At 47.8% G+C, this 16,445-nt stretch overlaps 1 protein-coding gene across 4 annotated transcripts in view; it reads left to right on the top strand.

The window, feature by feature from the left end:
- The window catches only part of HERC2 (HECT and RLD domain containing E3 ubiquitin protein ligase 2), a 1,448,528-nt gene that overhangs the window by 999,089 nt on the left and 432,994 nt on the right, over positions 1 to 16,445 (top strand). The window lies entirely within an intron of this gene.

Here is a 16,445-nt window from a genome sequence, read left to right as displayed (position 1 = left end):
GCCTCTTGGTCTCCAACTAAGGAACTGGTTCCACAGCTTTTCCCGATGCAACCTGAATCCTCGGGTCCTTCAACAAAACCTCAACAATTAGTTGTTTTCAGTTAAGCCATGTTACGCACCGTCGGCACCTTTCTGGCTGTCTCGGGCACCCTCTTGGGGCTCAAAGAAACCTCCAGTTAGCATACAGGTGGGAAATCTGTCCTCACCACTGCCTGCGCTTCATGACTCCCTTGCAGGACCTGACCTGAACCTGGGGCCAATGCCAAACCTGACTTTGAATCTGCCACTCCAATCTGTGCCAGTCCCTGTCACATAGATGCTGGAGGAAGAACGCATAGTCTTATTGGATTCCAACACTAACCCAACACGTCCTCAACCTAACTTGCACGCTTCATAGCCTTTGGTGCAGCCAGTCCAACCTAATTCTGATTTGGGCAGAAGTTTGCCGTTACCTGGGAGGCTTCACTTTCTTTTTGCCTCAGACTCCAAACACAGTTAACATGAGGATACCGGAGATGACGTATCTCATTATTCCGACAGGGAAAATCTTTATATGGACTTTAAAGAGACTAGTGGGCTAGAAACCTCCGTGGACACTGGGTTAATCTTCCCCCCTCACCCTTCTACAGAGTAACCAGCTTCTTTTTGTAGTGAAGATCAGACAGGCTGCAGAAGTTCTAGACCAGTAACTCCTGTCTGTTGAAGTTAAGCCTAATTTCCTGACAGAGGTTTTGCAACCTGGGCAGGCTTCCACTCAACAGATTTTCTCTTTCAACAAAGGCCTGACAGACATACTAATAAATACTTGAGCCAGGCCTTTTTATTGCTGACTATTAAGTAGGCAAGTTGCCAGAAGACAGACCCTCCCCCTACTTCCTCATGCCCACCCTCTATGCCTGAACGTCTGGTGGGCCAGGCTCCACAAGTATACAAAACCCTAACTCATTCCCTACCATGAAAGAGGATGTTTTCCTCAGACATCCTTCCCCTTTGCTAAGTCAGTGCAATCTGCCTCGCATGCATTATAGGATACGGTCAGCAAGATACTACAGACATTCCCTGATGACTACCATGCATACTTTGCACAGAATATTCAAGATGGTCAGGATACAGCTAACTTAGTCATCCGATCTAGGCTGCACACCGTCCGCTGCTTGGCAGGGCTGTTGTACCAGTGTGGTGCTTCTGCTCCATGCCTGGATCAAAGCTACAGGGTTCTTGGGTGACATTCAGGCTTATGTAATAGACTTGTCATTTGACAGCACCCATCTCTTTGGAGATGAGGCAGACTCTGCCCTGGAGGTTTCAAGGAAATCTGGGTCACAGCACACTCACTCAGCCCTTTCTGCACCCTTGTGGTATTTACCACCAACAGTTTTGCCCGTTTTGAGGTTTCAGGAGAGGGTTGACAGTGCCCACCTCTATAGCAACAGAACCCTGTTAGCCGTGGGGTTAGGGATACAGCCAACAACATGCAGGCCTTTAGGGGCAGCACACTGCTAAGTTGCCAACCTCTCCTGCTACGCTCACCGAACGGCTTTAGGTATCCTTCAATTGTACATGACCATGCCATTGGATGCAGGATAAGGTATTTTTTTGATGGGTGGCAGATCATTAAATATGGATGCTCTAGATAGTCCAGCAAAGAGATGCCCTGCTGTCCCTCTCTGATAGGCCACATATTCTACCTACACCAGAGTGACTATTGGGGACTGGAAATGTACTTTGTTCAATGGTGTCCAGGGCTTAGATTGGTTCCTCAAAAACCAGCCAGTGGGTTCACATTGCTGGAGGGAATCCCAGAGCTCCATTTCTGGTACACTGCAAAATGTCTATTCCCAAGCAGTTCTTGAAAATGTCATTGCCGCTTCATCGGTTTCCTTTGTCTACATGATATACTGTACTCTGCAGACAAAAGGGAGAAGTTTAAAAGGATCAGATAGCTGTCTATTACCAGGCATACTGGTTTTCTTCCAAGCAGACATAGCTTTTTGGACATAGGTTTTTTCATGACAACCTCATTTTTCTAGTCACAGAGGAGAAGTTCCATTGAAGTGAGCCAAATGGCTCTCCCCCACTCACAAAACCCCACCCAACCTCCTGCCGCCTCCCCAGGTTACATTGCTATTGAACCTCAAGCCTAGGGGATTAGCACATCTATGAACACAGTGTTCTCACTGACCATCTTTTGGCTAATTCACTGAAGTTGTTATAGGAAGCTGGCACTGTGTATATACTATATCAAAATGAGATATAGTGTGCACAGAGTCCAGGGGCTCCCCAGAGGCTTAACAGAGGTTGAAGTAGATAATTCTAATGCTCTTTTGTGGTAGTGTTGTCAAGCATTTAGGCTTATCAGAAAGTAGTGCAAAGTATTTGCTGTACACACACAGACAATTGAAGCACACACTCAATGACTTAAATCCAGACCAATGTATTTTATATACGAAAAATACATTTTCTTAATTTATTTCTAGAACCACAAGATTCAAGTTGCAGGTAAGTACTTCAATAGATTCGTATTTCACACGTACCAATAGTACTTTGTTTGAAATCGATAAGTTATACAGTTTTTGAAATATTGGCAATTATCTGTTTTAAAAGTTGGCACTTCAATTTTCAGAGACAGTTCCTAGGGGGAAGAAAAGTTAGTACGATTTACAGGTAAGTACTTGACTTATAGTTCCAGTCACCGGGGGTTAGGAAGTCCACAGGTTGGGGTTCAAGTTAACTGCAAACACCCACCACCAGCAACAGGGTGCTGGCTGGGTGCAGAGGTAAAAGTTGAAGCAAATTTAACATGGTCTCCTATGGAGGCTGGGAGCACTCGGAATCAGGCCTACCTGCAGGTAAGTACTTGCAACTTCGGAGGGCAGATCTGGGGGTTTAGAGGAGCATGGGGGGGCACAAGTAGGCACCATACATACACCTTCAGCGGCACAGGTGCGGCAGGTTGCAGGGTGCAAACAAGGCATCAGGTTTCCAATGCTGATCTATGAGGGGACCCTGGGTTCACTCAGATGCTGCAGGCGAGGTCCAGGGGGTCGACTTGGGCAAACCACAGGCTGAACAGGGAGGAGGGTCGCCTGCTGAATGTAGCTGCACCGGAAGTCGGGTTCTCCAAGGCCTGGGCGCTGCAGGTGCCATGGTCTTTAAGGCGTTGGATACCTTCGTCCAGATCTTCCGCAGTCAGGGGGGGTCCTCTGGATTCCCTCTGCAGGTGTCGTCATGGAGGGATCAACCCAGGGTGAGGCAATTGCTCACAATCACCTGGGGACTCTTTTGGCCGGTGACCAGGTGGCTCAACCAGCTAGAGAGAGTCAGTTGTAGGGTGGTCAGGACTCACGGATCTGGGGAGGCTCTGGAGTCCCTTAGTTGTAGTTTCTTCTTGGACAGGACCACTGTCCACAGTATTTCTTGGTCCTTTGGGGTGCAGGGCATTCCTCTTGAGCTTGGCAGAGGTTGCTGGTCCCGCAGGATACGTCACTTTCTTGTTGCAGATTCTTTGAAGCGGGAGACGGCCAGTAGGGCTGGAACCAAGTCAATTTGCGACTTCTTTCTTCTCTGCTGGGGGTTCAGCTTAGCTGTCCTTCTTCTTTCTTGTCAGATTGCCAGGAATCTGGTTAGCTGGGTTCAGGGAGGCCCTTAAAGCCTAGATTTAGGTGCGTTTTAGCCAATGGCTCTTGTTCCTGAGGGTGGCTACACTTTCTTGTGTCCACTCCCTTTGGGGAGGGGGTCCCCTCAGCTCTGGACACCTTAGGGGTGGTCCTAGCTGCGGTGGTCACTCCTCCCCATTTTCCCTAATTTTCCCACTGGACTTGCAGCCAAAAGTGGGGCTTTGTCCATATCACGAACTGGACTTGGTTCCCTTCCTTTGCAGGTCCTCTTCTGTCAGAATCCACCTTTGGTTTCTTACAGTCTTGTTTGGGTCTTGCACAATCTTTTTCCTAAGTCCTCCTGTTGGTTTTGGGGAAAACCAGGTACTTACCTCTGCTTTCCTGGTCGCTGGGGGTCACTCTGGTACTCACTTCTTGGGGTTCCTAGTTCTTTCAGCTCCCCTCTAATGATTCCACAACCTTGGGTGGGGGACTGCATCTTCCATTCAAGTTTATTACTACATGGTTTGTCCCTCCCGTAGGGACCTCACTATTTTCTATTACTTTTGCTAATGTATATATAATAGTGTGTTTACTTACCTCCAGTTGGGGGCCTTGCCTATAAGTATTCTAGTATTTGTGTTATCCTGATAAAGTACCTTTATTTTCGTAACACTATGTTGTTCTTTCATATGTGAGAGTGCTGTGTGGCTATAGTGGCATTGTATAAGCTTTGCATGTCTTGGCTGTTAATCCACAGCTACCTCTAGAGAGCCGTGGCTTCCTAGACACTGCCTATTCTTCACTAATAGGGGATACCTGGTCCTAGTATAAGGTGATAACACCGTAGGTGCAGACCACACACTAAGCCTGCTTCCTACAGCTTTTTCCCAGACTTTACTCTTAGGGTCCAACAACGCCACCGCAGGTTTGATGAAGTGAAGCAGACATTGAAAAAGCTGGAGCTTGAATATTCAGTGCTGTTCCCAGCCAAATTGAGAGTGGTGGCAGAAGGGAAAATGTGCAATTTTGGATCCCCAGAGAAGGCCGGGAACTGGATGGAGGACTGGAGGCTAGCAGAGAGGACAGGAACTCTGAATTGCTCATGCCAAAATGCACGGATGGGAAGGGCCCAGATCGAAGAGCCACTGTTGAGGAGGAATTGACCCAATGATCAATACAGACAATAGATTCACAGAAGGCTGCAAAAAAGGGAGTTCCAGGGGACTGGTTTGACGCCCTGTGCTGACATTCGAGACTACCGACATAAACATGAGACCCAAGCTGAGGCAGGACTAGAGACGTACTGGAGAAGTGAACGGAAACTTAATACAGGGCTAGTGGGAGCCTTGACGGCCTAGAGACTAATTGCTTGACAACGATATACAGTAAGACATTGGGCGGGATGGGGAGGCGGGGTGAACTTTGGATTGCAACCACTACACCCTGTTTTAGGCTCTGGTTGGGGTGTCAGGTGCGCTACAATTTGTTTTTGATGGAGGGCAGTTCAAAGTCGCTATGCAGGGAAAGTGGGTTTACATTGAGAATGTTTCATTATAATTTGGTTGTTATCTAGGTTTTTACTTTGTTTTCATGCGCTGTCAATTCACCCTAGCAAACATAGCCGCCCGCACTGGCTGTCCAGACCCTTCAATTAGCGAGGACGCTAGATGGACCCTTGAGTGCTCAGACCCAAGTTATGATATGGAAAGAATGACAGGGGAATCCTCTGTGAAGCTCTTGTCCCAGAATGTCAGCAGGCTTGGGTACAAAATTAAGAGGATGATTGTACTGCAATGACTTAAAACCCACACACCTGATGTGGTACTATTACAAGAAACACACATGATGGAGAACACTTACCTAGCTCTTGATAGATGGGGTTTCAGGATGGTGGCCATGCAGGCCTCTTTTGGCCTTTTGTTGAATATTTTTTCCAGACTTTGTCTCCTGGTGTGAGGATGTCCACCAAAAAGGCACATTTCAAACAATGTCGGTGACATACCTGCACTTGGTTTGCCTTTGGTGTCTGAAATGCGATCATGATGTCAAGAAGTGCGGCAATTGCAGCGCCATGCATCCTGAGGGACCGGACACTCAAGCTCTTTGCTGCCCAACGCCATTCGACTTCCTGGCATTCCAAATTTCAGTCATGACAAGGGTCCCGAGACCGTTCACTGAGCCAAACCTGGCAATCATCATCCCCATCATAGTCATCTGGAAAACCTGGTAAGTCCCACATGAAGAAGAACACAAGTCTTCTGACGAGATGCGGGGGCCATCAACAGTTGGGGCCTAGCTCTGTGGTGGAGTCTGCGTCTGGGCTGACTCCACATCTCCATGATTTCCTTGGAGGTGGAGCAACCCCAGCTCAGCTAAAGGAATTTTATGAGGCCATGCCCCACAATTTTAGGCGGGCCGACCCCTCTACTGTGTCCTTAGGCACCATGGGCTGACCTTTGATGGCTCCCGTTTATTTGGAGAGAAGGCAGACTTAGCGATGGATCTTGTTGAAGAGAGCAGGGCTAAGGGCAGTCCACCTTCTGCCCCTTTCGTGGCCATGGAAGGGGCTTTCAGCTGCTGCATCTCTACCCTCCCAGCCACCACGGCCAGCAGGTTGCCCAATCTGTTTGTGGAAGAGGACGCCGTTCACATAGATCACTGTGAGGCAAGTGGTCGGGCCAGTCAACCATCCTCCCCCGGCAGCCACAGTTGCCAAGCCACTTTAGTTTTCCCTCCAGCCATCACAGGATCTGCCATCGCTTGTCACTCCTGGAGGTCTATCACATCCGACCGTTAAGTTTTGCAGATCATCCAAAGGGATATTCCATCCCCTTTGTGACCACCCTTCAATCCATTCCACCCACTTAGGACAGGCTGATGGAGGACTACCATGCCGTACTCTGTCCTGAAGTGTTGGTTCTTTTAGCCAAGGGAGCTATAGAGAGAGTCCTGCCATCAGAAGTAGGTTGTAGTAGCTATCCCCGCTTCTACCTGGTGGCAAGGAACACAGAGGCCTTTATCCTATATTAGACCTGTGCCTTCTCAATCTCTTCCCCAAGAAGGAGGAATTCAAAATGCTCACACTCGCTTAAGTTGTGACTGCCCCGACCCAGGATACTGGATGCTAGCACTGTACTTGCTGAATGCATATTTTCACATCCCTGTCCTGTCTGCCCACAGATATTACCTGTGGTTCATTGAGAGCCAAGAGCCCCTTCAGTTTGCAATGTCTTCCTTGGGTGTTCCCAAAGGTGATGGTGGTGGTTTCAGCTCATCTACAGAGGTCAGGGGTTCTAGTCTTTCCCTACCTCGATGATTGACTGCTTAAGGTGGGCTTGCCACAGACATTTGTCTCCCACCTGCAGACCACGGTAAACCTCCTGCACTCGCTGAAGTTCACCGTCAATGTGCCAGCGTCACACCTGACTCCCTCTCAGACACACCTTTTCATCTGAGTTGTTCTAAACATAGTGCAGTTTTGGGCCTATCCCAAGTGACAGGTCCAGAATACTCAGGCTATGATACCGATGTTTCAGCCCCTGTTCTGATTTTCGGTGGAATTGACTGAGACTTCTGGGGCCTCATGGCCTTCTGCATGCTGCTTGTTATGCATGCCTGTTGGCATTTGCAAGCTTTACAGGCGGACCTGAAGTTCCAATGGGCACAGCATCACGGAAATCTCTCAGAATGGGTCCAAATCTTGGTGGGAAGTGCAAAAGATCTGCATAGTGGCTTATGAACCACAATGGGGTCAGTGGCCGACCCCTCTCCCATCCTTAACCAAAGCCGACTCTAGTGACAGATGCCACACCCCTGGGATGGGGCGGCCATCTAAGAGAGGTGGAGAATAGAGTACTCTGGCTTCTGACAGACTCCAGACTACACATCAACCTTTTGGAGCTTCTAGCGATCTGTTTGGCATTGAAAGTCTTTCTTCCTTCAATCAGGGGAAGGCTGATACAGGTGGTCATGGATAACACTAAGATCACGTGGTACTGCAATAAATAGGGTGGGGTCGTTATCCCTTTGTCAAGAAGCGCTGCACCTCTGGATGTGGGTGGACTACCAGGGCGCATATACCTATTGCTCTCTGAACTCCAGAGCGGACAAACTCAGCTGATGATGCCTACCGGGTCATGAATGGCATCTCCAACCGGAGGAAGTCCAGTGCCTCTTTCACGAGTGGGGAGAGCCTTAGTTAGATCTGTTGGCCACTGCCGAGAATGCTCGATGTCAGCAGTGTTGCATGCTGGATTTTCCGAGGCAGCTTTCGCTCAGAGAATCTTTTCATCTCAAGTGGAGCTCCGGCCTTACGTATTCCTTTCTGTAGGAAAGTAGTATCTTTTTGGCATATTTACCCCCACTTTTTGCCTGGTGTCAGTATGTTTAGACTGTAGTACACTGGGATCCTGTTAATCAGGACCCCAGTGTCAGAGTTCTCTCCCCTAAATTTAGTTGTATGGTAACTTTTACATCCTACAATTGGCATACTGGTGCACCCATATCAGTCCCTAGTATATGGTACATCGGTACCCAGGGCATTGGCACACCAGGGGTCCCCCATGCGCTGCAGCACATATTATGCTACCCATATGGACCCATGCAAACTGTTATGACAGGCCTGTCACTGCAGCCTGGGTGAAATGGTGCATGCACTTTTCACTGCAGATACAAGGTTTGCCTTATATCATGGTCACTGCACTCTGACCCTGTAGGTCACTCCTACGGAAGGCCCTTCAGCCTAAGGGCAGGGTGCATGGTTCTATGTGTGAGGGCACCCCTGCATGAGCAGAGTTGCCCCTACAAACCCCAGACTCAATTTTCTGGGTTTTGTAAGTGCAAGGAAGCCATCTTAAGTTATGTAGAGGACACTGGTGAACACAAGATGTCCAACAACATAATGGCTTCACCAAACCTAAAGACATGTTTATGTAGGAAAGTGCCATCTTTGTAGCATATTGACCCCCACTTTTTTGCCTGATGTAGATTGTAGTTCACTGGGATCCTGCTAACCAGGATCCAAGTGACTGTGCTCTCTCCTCTAAATTTGCTTCCTTGTAAACTTTCTATACCCGCAATTGGCATACTGGTGCACCTGTGTAAGTTCCTAGTATATGATGTCTAGGTACCCTGGGCATTGGCACACCAGGGGTCCCCCATGGGCTGCATTGTGCCACCCATGGGAGCCCATGCAAACTGTGTCGGCTGTGTGCAATGGCGCATGCTCCAATTCACCACCAAACTTGGTCACTGCACTTAGAAACTCTGTCACCCCTCTGGTAGGCCCTTCAGCCCAAGGGCAAGGTGCATGTCCCTAAGTGTGAGGGTACCCCTGCATCAGCAGGATACCCCTACACACCCCAGGCCAATTCCTGGACTCTGTAAGGCAGGGAAGCCACCTTAAGGTATGTAGTGGACACTGGTCAACATGAGTAGTCCAGCTACATAATGGCATCTCTGAACCTAGGCATGTTTGGTATCAAACATGTTTGAATCATGCAACTACACCGATTCCAGTGCTAGTTGCATGATCCCATATACTCTAGGCGTTCCTTAGAGGATCCCCCAGCTTTGCCTGTGCAGCCTTACGGGGGCCCAGCTGGCAGCCTGTGCTTCTTCTGACCCCAGACACTGTTCTGCCCTCCTGCTGGTGAGCCAGGCTCGTGTCGGAGAGGCAGAAGAAAGGATTTTCTGCAAGGGAGTTGTTTGATAACCTCCCCCTGTGTATTAGGTGTGTAAGGGCTGGGGTGGGGTGGGATGGCCTCTGAGCACCATCAGACTGCTTTGAAGGGTATATTTGGTGCCCTCCTTGCATTATCCTGTTTGCCGCAGTTCAGGGAGTCCCCGGTTCCCGTTCGGCCTCGAAACTACACAAAGGACAGGGGAGTGACTGCCCCCCTGTCCAGCTCCTCCCCTAGGGAGGTGCACAGAGCTCCGCCAGGTGGCCAAATGATTCTGCCATCTTGGAAACACGATGGGCAGAGGGCCCTGGGAGCATCTGAATGGCTAGGCCAAGTAGATGATGTCTCTGACCCCCCTCTGATAGTTGGGTCACTACAGAGAGTGACCAACCCCCTTTTAGGGTTACTTAATGGCTCCCCCAAGGGGGGTCCTCAGATTCGTCTAGCAAGACTCTACAAGGAACTTGCTGCAAGACATCTTCTGCTCCTGGCCTCCGGAACCTCTGGTGATCTGCTTTTGGAACTGAAACAAGACTATCCAGTTGGGAAGTCTCCCACTGCAACATTGTTTCTCTATCTCCGGCAAGATTTCTGCAACATCTGTGGCTGTGCATCCTCCCTGGTCACAAGGTCTCAGTCTGCATCCAAGAAGCAAGAAGAAATTCTCTTGGATTTAAGGAGACACTCGCCTGCATCCACAGCCACCTCAAGACAACAAGGACTGGCTGGTGGATCCTGCTGTCCCATGGACAACAAAAAGGCTCTGCTCACAGATGGTAGTTCTATGGTCCTCTGTGGGTTCCTCTTGTCTTCTGACCAACTTGGGAGACAGTGAGCCCTTGCTGTTGCAACTGGAACGGAACCCTGTGCACGGGGACAGTTGCTCTTGCCAAGGCTTGTTGACCCTTCCTGCAGGAGATCTTCAGGGTCCAAGAAGCCCCAACCTGCATCACTCTGCAACTCGAATATCAGCATCCACTCTGCAGCTCCTGCAAGATGGAACTCCAGTTTTGCTGTACTGCTGAGGCCTCCCTGCACCTCCTAGTGCCTGCTGCCAGTGGGTCACTCGTGGGGGGCTGCTCCGACTCTGGATGGCTTTCCTCCCTGCTGAAGGCCTGCCCTGACTCTCTTCCAAGGGTCGAGACACTAGGAACTTGCTGGTCCTCAAGAACCTACAATCTTCCTTGCAACAGCTATTTGCATTTACCAAGGCTTCTTGTTGGCCCTCCTGGAGTCCGGTGACCAGTGTGGGGACAACTTGTGGGGGACTTCAAGGATCTCCTGCATCCCCTGGACTCACCCACTGGACTACTTCCTTCACCGTCCTGCAGGAACTTCACCTCTAAGAGGGTGAGCATTGCCTATCTGCACTGCACGGACATCTCCGAGTGGTCTGGACAGTGCCCTCTTATTCATATTCATATTTCATTAGCTTTATTTCGATAAAAGTAAATACCATAAAAGCACATCACAATTAACAGTTTCATGGTTTAGCAAAACGACAAGCTACATAAAAGAAATTTTCGAACATAAGAGATTAAGCTACATAAAAAGTGTTAGACATAAGCATTTTTCCTACTGGAAATTCATACCATATTATAGAGTTGTATAAAAATGCATAGTGGGTATTAAAAGTCAAATACAAACCTAGCCAAACATATCACATAAAATAAGACATTTCTGTTTAAAAATATAAAAATATCTAAGCATAAAAAAGAAGAAAGAAATACATCTAGGCAATATAAAATGATAAGTGCATACAAAAATGGGTTCATCAATGACCGTCCCCACATCCATTGTTAGCTTTTCCTCTATTTTTTTTAGCGTATTCAGTCTATTATGCCAGATAGAATCTAGATATTTTGCCAGGCAGCAAGCCACTAAAACAGATGAGTCAGATTTAAAAATTCTCAAAGCCAGTGAACAGTTTTTAAAACCAATTTTCCTACATAAAGGAATAATCCAACGGACTCTCTGTTTGTGGTATGCGGGGCATTGAAAAAGGATGTGGGTTATAGATTCTTCTCTGGCACAGCCCATCGGGCACATCTTAGAAGTGCAACTAGTGTTAGACCATTTATATGTAAGGGTACGCAGAGGAAGAGAGCCTATCCTAAATCTAATGTATAATGCACGTGCATGTGGGGAAGAAACTATGTCCATATATTGCACAGGTTCATAGTGGCATTTGAATTGTAGGAAGTTGCCCGTCATGGAAGATGGCGAAACAGCAGACAATTGTAAAAGTTGGACATAGAGCCAGAACGCGTCCTTTATTGTCTGTGTTGCATTTTTTGGGATAGATAGCTGGTCCTTCCAGTAAGACCCCAAACCAAGTAGTGAGAAGGTCCGTTCTACGTATACACACCACTTGATTTTTGAACTGGTGTTGTTGGCCATCAAATTGACTAGCCCACATCTATAGGGGGCAAGGGAGTCTAGTGACCATAGATGAATCCAATATAACAAGGGCCTAAGTGCGGCGATCTGGCTGATGGGGGGCAAGTTTAAATCCATTCGAATTGGGAGCATTGGGGTGCTGGAAGGAACTCTTAGCAACGACCTTAAGAAGGAGTTTTCCACCTTTGTCAGATCGTCTAAACTACAGTGGCCCCACAGTTCGGCTCCATAAGTGGCCCCCCCTCTTGCTTGTGATTTGTAAATTTCGACAGCGGGCGTCATGGCAAAGCTAGGAGATCTAGCTGCGAATCTTACAATGCCACTCGCCCGTTGTTTCAGTCAGAGGGTGGCCTTCTGGATATGACAGTGCCACTTATGCGAGTCTTCTAATTTCAGGCCTAGGTAGTCAAAGTCGCTAACTCTTTCCAGCGTGGCACCCTCTAGATAGATAGGTCGTCGCATCCTGCCTTTTTTTATCCCCAAACACCATACACTTGGTTTTTAGTCGATTAATTTCAAGGCCATGGTCATTACAGAAATCCATGAACCTCGAGAGCAGGGTTGAAAGACCTGTGGCTGTTTGGGATATCAGCAAGGTGTCATCAGCAAATAGGAGGCAGGGGATCTTCTGCCCTCCTAGTTTGGGGGCATCATTGGAACACTCCATAAGATAAGGAATACATGCATTTATGAAGAGGAGAAATAAGGTAGGGGCAAGCACACAGCCTTGTCTTACGCCGCGAGCGGTAGGACATTTTTCAGTTAATTCACCTTGATGGCCCCATCTGATTCTTCCATAATTGCCAGTATAGAGATCTCTGATAATATTTAGAATAGAGCAAGGAACTCCTGTTTTGGACAAGACCTCCCACAGTTTGTAGCGGGGTACTAAATCAAAGGCTGATTTTAGGTCAACAAATGCTACATATAGATGACCTAAGTCTACATCAACAACTTTCCATTTGATAGAAATAAAACAGAATATCTGATCTATTGTACTGATTTTTTCTCTAAAACCCGCTTGGAGGTGATTTAGGATTTGATTTTCTACTATCCATTTACTCAGCCTGCTCCACAATTGGTGACAAAATATTTTTTGAAGATTGTCGAGAATGCTGATGGGTCTATAATTTCCCGGGGAATTCCTCTCTCCTTTCTTGTGTATGGGCACAATAATTGCCTCTTTCCATGATTCAGGGTAAGATCTGGTAAATAAAATGGCGTTGGAGAGCCTGTTAATGTATGGACTCCAGATGTTCTGGTCCGCTTTAAACATGTCAGAGGGAATCCCATCCGACCCTGGGGCCTTTGCTGCTTTCTGGGCAGTGATGGCCAGCACAGTTTCATTCAATGTGAAGGGAGGCAAGGAGGGCGTAGGCTCACCCAAAGTTGTCGACTCTCCCAGACTTGGTACATCACTAGCCGGCTTGGGGCCATACAGTTCCTTGAAATGAAAGAGCCAGGCGTCAGGAGTAATATGAGACTCCAGATAAGGTGCTCGGTTCTGATCACTGCAAGAGACCAGAAACCAGAACCGTTTGGAGTCGTGGACCATAGCTGCCTCAAGTAAATTGCTCCAAAGCCCCTCTTCATACTCAAGTTTGCTTTTGTTACATGTAGAGGCATAATGACGTCTAGCATTAATAATACCTGGTCTATCCTTTGTCCTTAACACATTGACCAAGGTATTTTTAGCCTCCTACACCTCTTGTTAAACCATTTAGAGTGGGGTTGGGTACGGGAGTTAGTCGGTGGCCTAGGACATTTAGTAAACAACTCTTTCAGAGTAACAAAGAGGTCCAGATGGAGAGACAGTACATCGGTTGGAGCAAAAGTAAGGCTATCATCAAATAGCTGGTGGGAAGAAGTTAAAACACACAATTTTTCTCGAAGCTTTTTTGATTGCTCAAAGGAGTCCCATCTTACCGTACGCCTATTGCTAGACAACTCCATAGCAATGGAAGAAGCTGGAGGAAATACAGCTCCTGCTAAAAGAGATCTCTTGTACGTGATCTGGAGAGGGGCATGATCGCTAGTGTGGGGGGGTTGCCCACTTCCACGTCTAGTATGTAGTGCCAAGCTCTTAAATCAAAGAAAATGTAGTCCAGTTTATTACTATATGGGCCCCTGAATAAAGTTGGTCTGGCAGGAATGTCAGCTGGGAAGCGGCCATTACCAAAACGGAGGCCATGGGATATCATAAGGTCTATTATCTGTGAAGCCCTGACACACAATTTATATGGATTTTGCTGGATGGAATGAGGAATAAAAAAAGAAGGGATGTTCCATACACTATCTTCAAGCTGCATAACCTCTATGTGGTATGCGTTAAGTTCATATTGGACATTAAAATCTCCTGCTATTATAATGTGGTATTTAAGACGGAGGTCTGGGATTAAGGTATTCAATAGCTCAATAGTAGTTGAGCGATGGTTGGAAGGTCCCGGCCTGCTGTAGATATTTATACAAAGAACAGGAGAGCCTGAGACTGGATGGATGCCAACAGCCAAAATGTCGTAAGAATCCACATATATCTCCTTTATTCCTCCCACCTCTGTAGATTTTACCCAAGTAGTTAAACCCCCTGCCGCCCTACCTGCTGAGGATGGCTTAGCAGGTTTAAAAAAGGAACTAAACCCCTGTCTGTATGTACAATGTGTTGCCCAAGTTTCCTGAAACATGCAGACATTAAAATTTTCGACAGATGTCCCCCACTCAGTATCAGCGAGTTTGCCATTAATGCCAGCCACATTCCAGGACAGAAGTTTTGCTGTTTCCTGAGGGGTAGGACAGCTTAAATTCGTAGTAATGTCATCTGGAGAATAGCTATCAATAGGTTTCGCCATGAATGAGTTTGTGAATTTGTTAATAGTTTCAGGTTGTAGATCCGATAGAAGAGCGACGCCCGGAGTGGATGAATTAGGTGGAGAATCAATAGCCACTGAATCTGAACTGAAAATGGAAGTGCAAGGGTTAGTAAAACATAGTCAGTCAATGTCCGAGGTAGCCCCCTGAAAATCGAGATCGTATACTGTTTGGCCCCTTGGAGCAAGACCAGAGCTGGTCATAGGAACCAGATCAGATAGTGGATCTCTTCGAACCTGGTGGCCTGGTGGTCTAAGATCTTGAATGTTTGCAGAGCAGTTCGAGACCAAGTTAGCTGTTCTGATGAAAGAATTTGGCCGCATTTGACCAACAGTAGGGCAGCTAACGGTGAGAAAAATAGCAGAGGGCTTCCTGCTTGTGGTCCGTGCTTCCATATCTAGGAGACCTGCTACCAAATGGGAATTTTTGAGATTGAGTTTTATAAAATCACTGCGACCAGGAGAACCAGATGAACCATTGGCTCGTTCGACAGATAAAATGTCAACATGAATGATTGAACCACAACCTCTGACATGTCTCAGCCAGTGCGAGACCTTGTTGACTAGTGAAGCTTTGTCTTCTCGCATGTTTGGAGGCAAAAGTGGAACATTGCACATATATATATATAGTTGTTATTAGTTAAATTAGAATTTTGACGGGAAGCTTTGGTGGTGTCCCATTTAAAGGGAACATTAGAAAGAAGAGGAATATTACTTCCGAGAGAGGACATGCGCTGGCTATCAGGACACTGATCTTCTATAAGACCTGCTGCACTTGGTGGCAGTGGCAGGGGCCCAGTTGACAGGACGCCTTTTGCGAGTGGGTGTTTAGTTGTCATAGGGTTTGGCTTGGGCTCACAAGTAGGGAGAGAATGTTTATTTTTGAGGAGGGTGGTAATTTCAAGCAGTAAGGATCTCAGCTCACCAACTCCGCTCTTAAGGCTAGACACCAGTGCTAACAAGTCGTTTTGCAGGGGAGCACTCTCTGTGCGTGGCAAGGTTGTGGGAGATGGTTGATGGTTATCCAGATCATGGGGCGCCAGAGGAGGAAAACGATTAGAACAGGGAATTATAGGGTGTGTTGCTTAGGCTCTGGGTACTTCCGAGTCAGAGTGAAGTACAGAGAGAGTGGGAGAACTACTGGAGCTAGTGGGGCCTTGACAGGCTAACGGCTGGTGAGATGAAACAACAGGTTGTGAATTGGAGGCAATATGTGATCTGGATGTTAGAAATGGAATAAGAGTGCCAGATTTTAGCTCCTTTCGTTGAACCCTCTCCTTGTTATTTATGATCTGTTCTACCTCTTCTATCAGATCGTCAATTTCCTTAGCAACACAGTTAGTATGGGGTAGCGTAGCCTTGTTGGTTTTAGGTATTTTAGATTTAGCAGAGCCCGATACCGGGCTATCTTTTGCCTTGCGCTTCCCTATTGGAGAGTGACACTACAACACTATGTGAAAAAGGGATTTTGAAATACTGCCCTGTACTAGGTGAACTGGTGCCCTACCTTAGAGCCCAGAGGGGGGGTCCAGCCCGGCCTCCTTCGGTCTCTTGACGGGCACGGACGGGCCCGCCCTTGGCCCGGGTGCGCCCGCGCGCGGGAGCGCAATGAAGTTTTTTAAAGGGCTCCTGCCCTTCACGACTGCTGCTCCGCCCAGGCCCCCAGGTGAGGGAAAACAGAAGGCGCGTCCCGCGATCCCGCGAGCGGGAGCGCTATGAAGTTTTTTAAAGGGCTCCTGCCCTTCACGACTGCTGCTCCGCCCAGGCCCCCAGGTGAGGGGAAACAGAAGGCGCGTCCGCAGTGCCCTCTTCTTTTTCAGGTTCTTCACGTCCGGGTTCCACCCTTGGGCTCCACCAAACTGGTCCCGTTTGTGACAGCAGCTGGACAATCGAGGTTTCCA

This window comes from Pleurodeles waltl, chromosome 8, assembly GCF_031143425.1.
Source record: "Pleurodeles waltl isolate 20211129_DDA chromosome 8, aPleWal1.hap1.20221129, whole genome shotgun sequence".
Taxonomy (NCBI): domain Eukaryota; kingdom Metazoa; phylum Chordata; class Amphibia; order Caudata; family Salamandridae; genus Pleurodeles; species Pleurodeles waltl.
This window is presented reverse-complemented; position numbering and strand designations above follow the sequence as displayed.